This window comes from Homarus americanus, unplaced genomic scaffold (assembly GCF_018991925.1).
Source record: "Homarus americanus isolate GMGI-L3 unplaced genomic scaffold, GMGI_Hamer_2.0 scaffold13846, whole genome shotgun sequence".
In the NCBI taxonomy this organism is placed as follows: domain Eukaryota; kingdom Metazoa; phylum Arthropoda; class Malacostraca; order Decapoda; family Nephropidae; genus Homarus; species Homarus americanus.
Window position 1 is genome coordinate 1,543,093 of NW_024757805.1, and position 11,908 is coordinate 1,555,000.

The following is an 11,908-nucleotide window of genomic DNA, read 5'->3' on the forward strand; positions in this document are numbered from 1 at the left end:
AGAAATAGAAGGAAGGAAGAAGATGGATGCACATTGTATGGAGAGAGTGAAAGGAGAGGAGGAGGAGGGGACAGGGAAGCATTTTAATAAAAACTAATAAAGCCACAAACAAAAACAACCGCTGTAGTTGTCATCAACCTTTTTGATTCAGTAAATGTGGATTTTTTTTACCAATTATCTGTGTTGTGTAACTGTACCCAAACTGTATTTTTCTGTTGTCACTGACAGTCACACTTTAGCTAACTGGCAGGTCCAGTCAGTGAGCACAATACGGACAGCCTGAATAAAAGTGACTTGTTGAAGGTTCATTAAAGTTTAATATAGTTACCCCAGGAGCCACTCATCGAACACGGGCCTCCCACCGAGCGTATGATGATCTTTTGAAAGTTCATTGACAGGGCCACTCAGTGAACGTTTCTCGTGACACTTCTCTGTTGGAGGAGTCACCCAGCGAGCGTTTGTGACATCTCCTTTCCCCAAATACTGGAGGGAGCCCCTCAGCAACCTTTCTAGCTCAGTATCTCCCCAGCAGCGCCTTCTATAAGGCACCATTAACGGCGGCCACTCAGCAAGCTTTCCCACCCAGCACACATAAATTTAAGACTCCTTTGTTTCACACGGACACTCTGTGAAATTAACTTAGAAGGGACTTATGATGACATACTGTTGCTGGTGGGACGTATCGTACGTTACCGTCAAGTACCGTGCACTAGTTGATAAAGTGTGACCTTTTAACTCCTTTTATATTGTTAGAAACCCACTATCAGTCCCCACCCCCGCCCCCGCCCCACACACCCACGACCACTCTCATTTGGTGTGTGTGTGTGTGTGTGTGTGAACTAACGTACGTACATCACCTTTTATTGGGATCACAGTATCGGTGTTCGTGGTCGTTTTTACTCGACTGTCAGCCAGAATTTCAATGGAACAAAACCTCTGATAGAAAGGTTTTTTTTAGGGACGGGGCGGGGTGGGGTACAGGTGAGACACGGGGTGGGCACAGGTGAGACACGGGGTGGGGTACAGGTGAGACACGGGGTGGGCTGGGTGAGACACAGGGTGAGGCACAGGTGAGACATGGGCACAGGTGGCAGAAGGAGGGCCACAACAGTAGTAGTAAAACAGTGAAAGGTGGACTTGGGACAAAATTAGAATCAAGAAAAAAAAACCGTAAACCCGGACATAAACACAATCTAAAAAACAAAACCTGAACCAAACGAAAATCCTCTGGACAAAACCTGACCAGTAAAAACCGAGAAATCTGGACAAAACCCGCACACCTGATTACGGGTTACGTCCCTCGCCTGCAAAACTCCAGGTAAAACTGTGCGAAGGGGGGGAGGGGAGGGGAGGGCAGGCAGGGGAGGGGGAAGGTGGGTCAAGAAAGGAAGGGGTGGGTTGGTGGGTGGGGGTGGGGGAAGGGGGGTAGGGCAAGCGCAATTTCGAAGGTGGCAGACGAAAATCAACTCGGCCTGATAATCAATTTCTATTCGGCTGTCAGGGGTGGCTAATGATGTCACGTGCCGGATTTATTCCCAGGTCGAGTCGTTTACGAGTAAAGTTTGAGAGCTTTTCCCTCGACGCCCTGAACACACACACACACACACACACACACCATTTCTTTACCCCCAGACAATAAATTATTCGTTTTTGTTTTGTTTTAAGTCGACCCAGTTTATGACGAGGGTTATGTGTCGGTCTAGTTAAGGTAATAAATGTTTACCTCTCATTAAGGGTGACCGTCTCTCTCACACACGGAGGGGAGGGAGGGAGACATTATCAGTCAGATCAGGATAGGCAGGTGAGTGAGTTACAATGAGTTAAGAAAAAAAACGTGGCATTGGAGACGTGATGATAGTGTTAGTTGTATGGTAATGGAGGGAGGAGAGTTATTCACCCTCCTCACAGCTTTTGAAACTTTCCTCCTCCAGTGGTTACAAACACCGACTGACCCCCCCCCTCCTCCCCCTCCTCCTCCTCCTCCTCCTCCTCCTCCACAATAACACGGCCTTCATTTTCTGGTTTTGTTCTCTCTAATTTAAAAGCAATCCCTGTTGTGAGAATGAAGTCACGACCCACTTAACACTATACTCCCCCGGTCCTTAAGTTCTGAACCTCGTAATAATCTCGCTAATGAGAGAGAGAGTAATAACATTAATGAGGCAGCGAGAGGTCTAAGGGGGTCAACACAGGTAAATATAGATCAGGTAAAGTAATTGACTTCCTTTGTAGGCCAAGAAAGACCAGTCATTGTCCTTAGTGTGGTGTCCTTCCTTCCTTCCTCCCCCCCACCCTTTAAGGACATCCTACTCGCCCTTCCTACCTTTCACCCTTCCCTCTTAAGGATCTCCCCATCCTCACCTCCCTCCAACAAGTTCCCTATCCTCCCCTCCAAGGACTCCCACACTCTCTCTCCCTCCTTCCCCTCGTCCTGCAATCCTCCTACCCTCCCCAGGATCCCCACGTCTCCTTTAAAGTGTGGCTGGCGGGCGGGCGCTGGTCGGGGCTAGGCGGAGACTGCTTTAAGGGTGAACTATCACACATGTAAATATTATCACTGCTCTTCCTCATCATCCTCTCTCTCTCTCTCTCTCTCTCTCTCTCTCTCTCATCATCTTTCATCTTCTTCCTTCTCTTCCTCTTTCTCATCATCTTTCGCCTCTTTCTCTTCTTCCTCCTCCTCCTCCTCCTCCTCTTTCTCTTCTTCCTCCTCCTCTTTCTGTTCCTTCTCATCATCTTTCTTCTCTTCCTCTTTCTCCCCCTCCTTCTCTTCCTCTCTATCCTCCTCCTTCTCCACCTCTTCCCTTTTCTCCTCCTCATTCTCTTCCAATTTGTCCTCCTCCTTCTCTTTCTCATAATCCTCGTATGCATGAATCAACCTGTATGTGGCCCATTCGTCAACGTCAGTCTGTGTGTGTGTGTGTGTGTGTGTGTGTGTGTGTGCGTGCGCGCGCGCATGTGTGTGTGTATGCGCGCGTGTGTGTGTGTGCGTGCGCGCGCATGTGTGTGTGTGTGAACCAGACTACCTTTAGTGACCCATATTTATTTTACTAGAATTTATATGAAAAAGACCCAAAAATCGTTATTTGCTCAATTCATCGTTGAAGAATTTACACTAATTCGCCATGAAAGAATTTAATTTTCCACCAATTCACATTTTTTTCCTCCCTCTTTTTTTTTATGATTTTTTCTATTCACCAGTTTCATCTTTTTCATCCGGGTTCGTTTAAAAAAAATCGTCTCATTTCCATTCTGTTTCGTTAATTGATTTTTTTTTCGTTGTACATTTCGGCGTGAAAACATTCATTCGGACAACGCTGGTAACTGTAGTTTTTTCTTCTTTCGTTATGTTATTCTCTATGGAAAACAATTATTAAGAGAATAATTCGTTTCCATTTGATTTCTTTTTCGTTGAAGGTTTTTCTCTCGCTATTCAGTGTAAAAGAAATCTATTCAACTGGCACTGGCACTAGGGAGGGTGTTAATGCCTCTCTCTCTCTCTCTCTCTCTCTCTCTCTCTCTCTCTCGTTCAAGGTTTATTTCCCTCGCTTTTCGCTTTAAAGCCTTCGACACACACACACACACACACACACACACACACACACACACACACACACACACACACACATCAGAATATTTTGTGTTGTGTTAATTTTTTCTTCAGGTATACAAGAGAAAATTATATATGCGTTATTTGCATTCAGTCTCGTTCAAGAATTCGCTTTCCACTTTTACCTACAGACGTCATGCAAATAAAGGTGGGCACAGGTGTTTTAGGTCACCAGTCACAGGTCGCTTTTTCGGGTACAATTCCGGAGTGAAAGTATTTGTTATTTGGGCAGTTTTGACTTTTTTTTTTTACCTTTTCGAAATTTATTCCAATTACCCTCTTTTTTTGGGGGTTTTCTTTATTCATTTTCTTTGTAGGTTTTATTTTTCAAATCAAGGAGGAACTTAGGGATAGGCCTAGGTGCGAGGGTGGGGGGGGTGGGGGGGGGTGTTCAAGCTAGGCCTCTTATATTTATTTGAAGTCATGTGAGAAATTAATTAGTATCGTTTACAAGGGAAAATCTGGTCTGAAGTTGTATTATTTTTTTATGGAATTCTTATATAAAACCGCTTCATTTTATATTTACCTTTTGATTAAGTAATTTTTTTGTTTTTCTGTCGATTTTCGGTGTCAATAAGAACCATTGCCCCAAACAGTCGTCGGAACACGTCTTAGGTTTCCATTCAGAGGTTTCCATTCAGAGCCCCCCGGAAGCGGCAGCCTCGGGGAGTGGGTCGTCCCAGTCGATAGTTCCATTTCGGGGGAGGGAGCTTACTGCAGAGCTCTGGGACGCGCGAGGAGGTTTTCATTGATCTGTTTCATTCACAGCCTTTACTCCGACCCACACTGACGTACGCTGCCTCCATGACCCACACTGCTTGACCCATGCTGTAGATTTATGCTATTTTTATCCTGCTTGACCCACACTGCCTGACCCACACTGTAGATCTATGTTATTTTTACCCTGCATGACCCACACTGTAGATCTGTTATTTTTACGCTACATGACCCACACTGGACCTGCGTAAAACCCACACTTCATGACCCACACTTCATGACCCACACTTCATGACCCACACTTCATGACCCACACTTCATGACCCACACTTCATGGCCCACACTGCATGACCCCACTGCATGATCCCATTGCATGACCCCATTGTAGAATTGTAGCATTGTAAACCTTCCTTGTAACTATGAATACCAGGAATTTGAGAGAGAGAGAGAGAGATCCTTGGTATATATTGAACTCAGAACCTTTCAGAAGTTCTATTGAATCCTCTCTGTGATGTTCTGTTCCGGGGTCTCTCACACACACACAGATTATAACCAAAGATCTCATTCAAAAGGTTCCTTCCAGAAACTTCTCCAGGGACAAGTATGAGCTCCTCTGAATATATAATAGCAACAAAGAAAAACAGAATGAGAGAGAGAGAGAGAGAGAGAGAGGTAAGGAAAATGTGTAGAATTAGCTCTTGAACAATGGGGAAAGCTGGTGATAAATGATGTCATGTATAATGACTGAGCGACACGACATTCATGTGGACGCGTGGATGATGGTAAGGATGATGATGATGAGAGGGAAAGGGAGAGAGAGAGGGTATGAGACGGAGAGAGGGAGGGAGGGGTAGGGGAGGGATGGGGGTATAGGGAGGAGGCAACACAGCGAGGAGGACAGTCGTGTTCTGGGCTGTGTGGCGGGAGGGAGTGTTAGCATGTGGTGGGGTGTGTGCGCGACTCGGCGGCAGTACTCAAGGTCCGTCAGCGTGTGGTGTGGTGTGGTAACTGTCCTTCACCACCACACTTGTCGCAGTGGTGGTGGTGGTAGACTCGGGTTATCAGATCCACGTAGTAGTAATAAGTCGCAGTAGTAGTAGTAGTAGCAGCAGTAGTAGTAGTAGTAGTAGTAGTAGTAGTAGTAGCAGTAGTAAGAGTAAAATATTCATGTTGCTGGTGACTGTAGTGGTAATCAATAGGATGTAAACAAAGTTGTCCGACGTGATGAATGGACGGGGAGACGCTGGTTGTTCCTTATCGCAGGCGAGTGATGTATGTTCTCCAGGGTGATGTAGGAGACACTGGTGCGTCTCCTCCTGTATGTGTTACTCGCCTTAGAGAACGAGATAAGTCTCCCGTCATTCTAGACTTGAACGACAAAATTCCTCTTAAAACGACAACAACAAAACTACTAGTGGAAAAATGTGTTCCTTGTGGTCATATTCAAGTGAGTCGTGATGGTGGTATGAGCTGGCTGGCTGTGTTGGCTGGCTGGTTACTATCAGAGCTCCAGCCACGCTACAACTGGAAGAGGTCCAAGAATCACTGGAGTTTACTACCCATAACTTCCCTCCCTCCTGCTGGTCATGTGGACACTACTCGGGTTGTTTGTTTGTGTGTGTGTGTGTGTGGGGCAAACGTCATGGAAGTCTCGCTCACTTACTCTCTGCGGTCCACCAAACCTCCCCAACTCTCCTCACCAAACCTCACGCCTCATTACATCATCTTAGTTTGTGATATGACGTGTGTGTAAGGGGGACGAGGGGGTGGTGCATTATCGTCCATTAGCCTTGTTACCGGCGGGACTCTGAGGCGGATTATGCATCTCTCCCGCTCTCCACCAGGACTCACTCTTGTTATAGCCATAATACATGATACTGTACGAGGTTCTCTGGTTCTCGTAAATCCGTCCCACCAGTCATGATGTTGATGATGGTTTCACGACTGACTGGGACTTTGTTATTTCTCCCTCTTTGTTTTATGTGCTGTTTCTTTCCCACAGTCAAGTTATTGCGCGGGTCATTCTTAGTTTTATGTTAGTTTTAAATTAACATCTGTATGCTGAGTTAAAGTGTGTGTGTGTGTGTGTGTGTGTCTGTCTGTCTGTCTGTCTGTCTGTCTGTCTGTCTGTCTGGCTAAAACACTTGCCAGAATTCAGGTTTTATTAGTGTGTTGAAGTCATTATGAATCGTGCGTGAGGTGAGCTGTGGGACGGGAGGAGGAGGAGGAGGAGGAGGTTATGGCAGTGTGGCGGGATAATAAAGGTGTAATGGAGGCAGTTTGTGGGTGACAATAACAGGGAAATTTTTCTCTTTATTTAACCTCAGAGTCATTATTGTTACGGCTGCATTGTGGATCTGTTGCGGCGATGCATTATAATTTAAATCTTTCTTACCTCTGGGATTTACCTGTGTGTGTGTGTCTGTGATTTAGGTTAATATTATCAGTATCTGTTGATCTACGTATGTGTGTTAGTTCTATTCTGTATTTTTCGCTGTATTTGTATCAGGAACTGTATTTTATGTCACTATAGTTTTCTTTGTAACTGTATTTGTAATTCTATTTATATCTGTGTTCGTGTGACTGTAATTGTATGTCTTTGTAACTGTATTTATCGTTGTATTTGTATCTGTCGACGTGTTTGAATTATTTACCTCCTACACATATCATTTTAGTTGAATAATTTACCTGTCACAACACACCACTCTCTTGTTTACTTCGTGGGCGCTGTTTCCCGTCGTGAGGGTAGAGAGGTTTAGTCTGGATTATCTGAAAACACTCTCTGAAATTACCAGGTGGTGGAGCTGAGCTGAATTCACTGAAGGTGTGTATCGAGTCCATGATTACAGGTGCGAGGACAGGTAACAGATACAGAGGAGAAGGAGAGACAGAGATACGAGGGCAAGTAGATGATTTTAAGTTCAGGTAAACTTGTTAATTGATATAGTTAAAGCCACAGGTGCGAGGATATTAGCAGATACTAATTTATGCACAGGAACTAGTTTATGTGATTTATATAATTTATCGCATATATCATGTCTTTTGGGGTTCTTTAGTAGGATATATCATTTGTCCCATCCAGTAGGCTATGTATATTTCATGTATACCGTGCTGTATGTAATTTATATATTTTCGTCAATATATTTTGTCTATTTTTCCTGGTCTTAGTGTCAATGGAATTTATATATATATATATATTTTACTCTATCGGTCACTCTCTATGCAAATATTATATACCGTATGTAAAATAATATATACCGTAGCTATGTATTTTGTCTGTCATATTTTTTTATAGTATACCGTGACCTTCCCCCGCCGTGTGTGTGTGTCACCATGGCGCGTGTGGGTCTGAGTTGTAGAGGTAGGGAGGTCGGTTTATGAGGGCCTGGTAAAGGTGTATGGTGGCGTTGTAAACAGTGGGTGTGAGGGCGGGGAGTGGGTGTGGGTGTGTGGGGAGGGGGGGTGTTTGTGTTCTGTTCTCACTCGTTGACTGGCGTGATCCTGTCTGGCCTTAATGGGGGAGGGGGGTGGAATAGGGATGAAGGGAGGAATAGGTAGGGGGAAGAGGGAGGGATAGGTAAGGGAAGTAAGGGATAGGGGGGGAGGGATAGATGGATAGATAGGAAAGGGAAGGAAGGAAGGAAGGAAGGAGGTAAAGATAAGGAAGAGACAGAAGGTAAAAGAGAGGAAAGAGATAAAGAGAAATAAAGGGAGATGGAAGATGGTGGAGAGAATCCGAAAGAAAGAGAGAGTGAGAAAGAGAGTGAGAGAGATAGTGAGAAAGGGAGTGAGAAAGAGAGTGAGAAATAGAGTGAGAAAGGCAATTGACAAATAACAAAGACGAAAAACGAACTCACATACACTTCATTACACCTCAAAAGTTATACCCAAATGAATATAATAAACTCAACATTTACCTCAAGTGTTTTGTTATGATGCTCCGCCGTGCTGGAGTTTTCAAGGCTTAATGTCCAATATTTCTCGCCGTGAGGAACAGTGAGAGAATTTCCGGCTGTTTAAAGGTGATTCTAAGCTTAGTATTATGGGTACAGAGGGCCTGCTGGTGAAATAGGTGGCTTGTGTGTTTGTTGTTAGTGTGGTGTGAAGGTCATGTGGTAGTGTGGTATGTGGTGTGAAGGTCATGTGGTGTGGTGGTAGTGTGGTATGGGGTGTGAAGGTCATGTGGTGTGGTGGTAGTGTGGTATGTGGTGTGAAGGTCATGTGGTGTGGTGGTAGTGTGGTATGGGGTGTGAAGGTCATGTGGTGTGGTGGTAGTGTGGTATGGGGTGTGAAGGTCATGTGGTGTGGTGGTAGTGTGGTATGTGAAGGTCATGTGTGTGGTGTGGTGATGGGGTGAAGGTCATGTGGTGTGGTGGTAGTGTGGTATGTGTGAAGGGTGGTGTGGTGGTAGTGTGGTATGGGGTGTGAAGGTCATGTGGTGTGGTGGTAGTGTGGTATGGTGTGAAGGTCATGTGGTGTGGTGTGGTGTTATGCAGTTATTACATTAGGCTATCATGATTTTATAAGCCAATCAGTTTAAAAATATTTGTTTGGGTTGTGTTAAAATACGTTAGATTAGATTAGAGTTTATCAGGATTAAGACCTACTGTACCTGGAACTTATTTAACCACACCTTAAACAACCTACAGTAAACAATAAACATCGAGTAATTAAACCAAGGATAAACAAGAAATAAAAAGATCCCTCACGTAATATTCCTCCATCAGTGAAGCCAAGAGAGACGCCCCACCCTGGACCACCTAAAACACAACCCCACACCTAAAGAGGAAGTGGTATTTCATAAGCCAGACTGTATATCCAATTACAGAGATGAAAAATAATGTTGTGGGGAGAGAGACGATACGAGGCACAGGGGGGAAGGGGCCATTTTTGGCTGTGACCCTTGTTATGTACACACACACACACACACACACACACGCACATACACACACACATACATACATACATACATACATACATACATACATACATACATACATACATACATACATACATACATACATACACATACATACATACATACATACACACACATACATATATACACACATATACACACGAAGGGTCTGTTTGGGAAGACTATATGAAGGAGATAGGTTAGGTTAGGTTAGGTTAGGTTAGGTTAGTTTATTGGTTTAATGCCTCTCTTATACACCTAATTTGGATCCGATTCCACAGCAGGTGTGGCTAGGTAGTGTGGCACAGTAGTGTGGCTCGGTAGTGTGGCAGTAATGAATCCGGATCAGCGACGGGAGGGGGAGGGGGAGATAGTGATGGTGGACGGGAAGGAGGGGCATTGGGGAGGTAGTGGAGTTGGACGGGGAGGATGGGTTGGGGAGGGGGGAGTGGGGAGGATGGGTTGGGGAGGGGGGAGTGGGGAGGATGGGTTGGGGAGTGGGGAGGACTTTGATGTGGGTGAGCGAGGCGGTAAACCACGGCGGGCGCTGGACAGAACCTCAGTAATGTACACTTTAAAGCTGAACTCTCCTGTCTTGTGGGTCTCTCCCCTGGTGGTACATTGGGTGGAGAGGGACGGTACATTGGGTGATAAGGACGGTACATTGGGTGGAGAGGGACGGTACATTAGGTGGAGAGGGACGGTACATTAGGTGGAGAGGGACGGTACATTGGTGGAGGGACGGTACATTGGGTGGAGAGGGACGGTACATTAGGGGTGGAGAGGGACGGTACATTAGGTGGAGAGGGACGGTACATTGGGTGATAAGGGACGGTACATTGGGTGATAAGGGACGGTACATTAGGTGGAGAGGGACGGTACATTGGGTGATAAGGGACGGTACATTGGGTGATAAGGGACGGTACATTAGGTGGAGAGGGACGGTACATTGGGTGATAAGGGACGGTACATTGGGTGATAAGGGACGGTACATTGGGTGATAAGGGACGGTACATTAGGTGGAGAGGGACGGTACATTGGGTGGAAAGACGGTGCATGGGTGGTACACACTTAAATATATCTGACCTGACTTATTCCTAACCTAATTTGAGTTCACTTAACCTAACCCGTAACCTAACCTAGCTTACCCAATCTAACCGTTCCTAACCTAATCAACCTGTGTAATAACCTAACCTAACCTTTTTTTTCTCTCTCTCCTGATGAAGTAAGTGATCCTCCCTCATATTTCATGCAGATAAGTTTTGAGTAAGCTTTCTTGAGAAGGTTTTATGATGAAACTTGAGGATGAAGCGTATTGGCTATCAATAATCGCTAAACCAGACCCTCACCCAAGACCTCCTCCGTCAGGCTACTACCTCCCGTCAAGCTTAGGTCTCTCAATCAAGCTTACGTTCTGCTCGCTATGGAGAGCTTGAACCTGGGTCAGGGGGTTTCTCTGGTGCTAGGCTGTCGCAGAAACGTTATACTAGATAATGTAAGAAAAGTACCACGAATGGGACGGAGGCTAAGGCGTGAATTCGAGTACATGATACAATGCAACCAAGCCTAACCATTGCTAATCTAACCTAATCAAAGCTAAGAAAAATATCATCGAATTGTTAAGTTACTCTTCTTTAAGGTTTAGTGTGATTTGCCTGGGTTTAATTGGTTTACGTCATCTGTTTTGATAATTGATTTAACATCTTATCATCTGTCCTGTTCGTGGTATTTCGTTTACATCGTCTGTCTTATGTGATCACCTTTACACAACACCCTAATGGTCCAGGTACTCCGAAAGGTAACATTAATTAAGGTATGACATTAAAGGTATTCTGGTAATACTTTGACAATGACATATCCCACTGACTTAGAAATGAGGGTAGAGGGAGGGAGGGAGGCTGGTATCTCCCTCAAGTGGCAGAACCAATATACCTTTTGATATACTGAACAGAGGCAACACTCACGGTAAAACTCAATTACATATAACCATTGATGTTGGGGTAGTCGACGGGAAACTAGACGTGACAGAGTTAATGAAGAATTATTGAGCGCCTCTCACATTGCATCAGCGTCAACCTTGAGACACGAAATCGATGACCCAGGAAAGAACTGAGTCTTCACCCTCATTATTATTATTATTATTATTATTGTTATTATTTTTATTATTATTATTATTATTATTATTATTATTATTATTATCATTATTATTATTATTATTATTATTATTATTATTATTATTCCTGGGAAAGTCTATCTCTGGCAGTGAGGAAGGTAGGTTAAAGTAGATTCGTAATATGGTGTTAAAAATGATTACATCTGGAGACTGGTGTTTGGGCCCTTAGTGTTTGGGCCCTTGGTGACAGGTGTTTGGGCCCCAACTTAATGAAACCAGTTGGATTGGGGCTGAGTCTTAATGGGGGTTCCAATCGTAATAGGCCAGAGTTTGAGGGTTTCTGATCCTATGAGGCTGTAGTTAAAGAGTCCTCAATCCAAATGCATAGTTTAGGCTAATTTGGGTCGGGTTGGGGCCCGGTAAAACCTAACCTAACCTAACCGTCCCACACCAAAACACAGGATGACCATACTTGGTAAAAATGGTGTGCAATTTAGCTAATTCCACCTGTCTCGTATAAGACTGAGCCCTGGCAGTTGAGGGCGGGAAT

General features: G+C 44.6%; 1 protein-coding gene across 1 annotated transcript in view; it reads left to right on the top strand.

Annotated features, from left to right (window-relative positions):
* Positions 1–5,235: 5,235 nt before the first annotated feature.
* LOC121857815 overlaps positions 5,236–11,908 on the top strand; it is a gene marked incomplete at its 3' end in the record, with an annotated part of 53,887 nt that continues 47,214 nt past the window's right edge. Inside the window, 1 exon segment of the mRNA XM_042354068.1 lies at positions 5,236–5,306.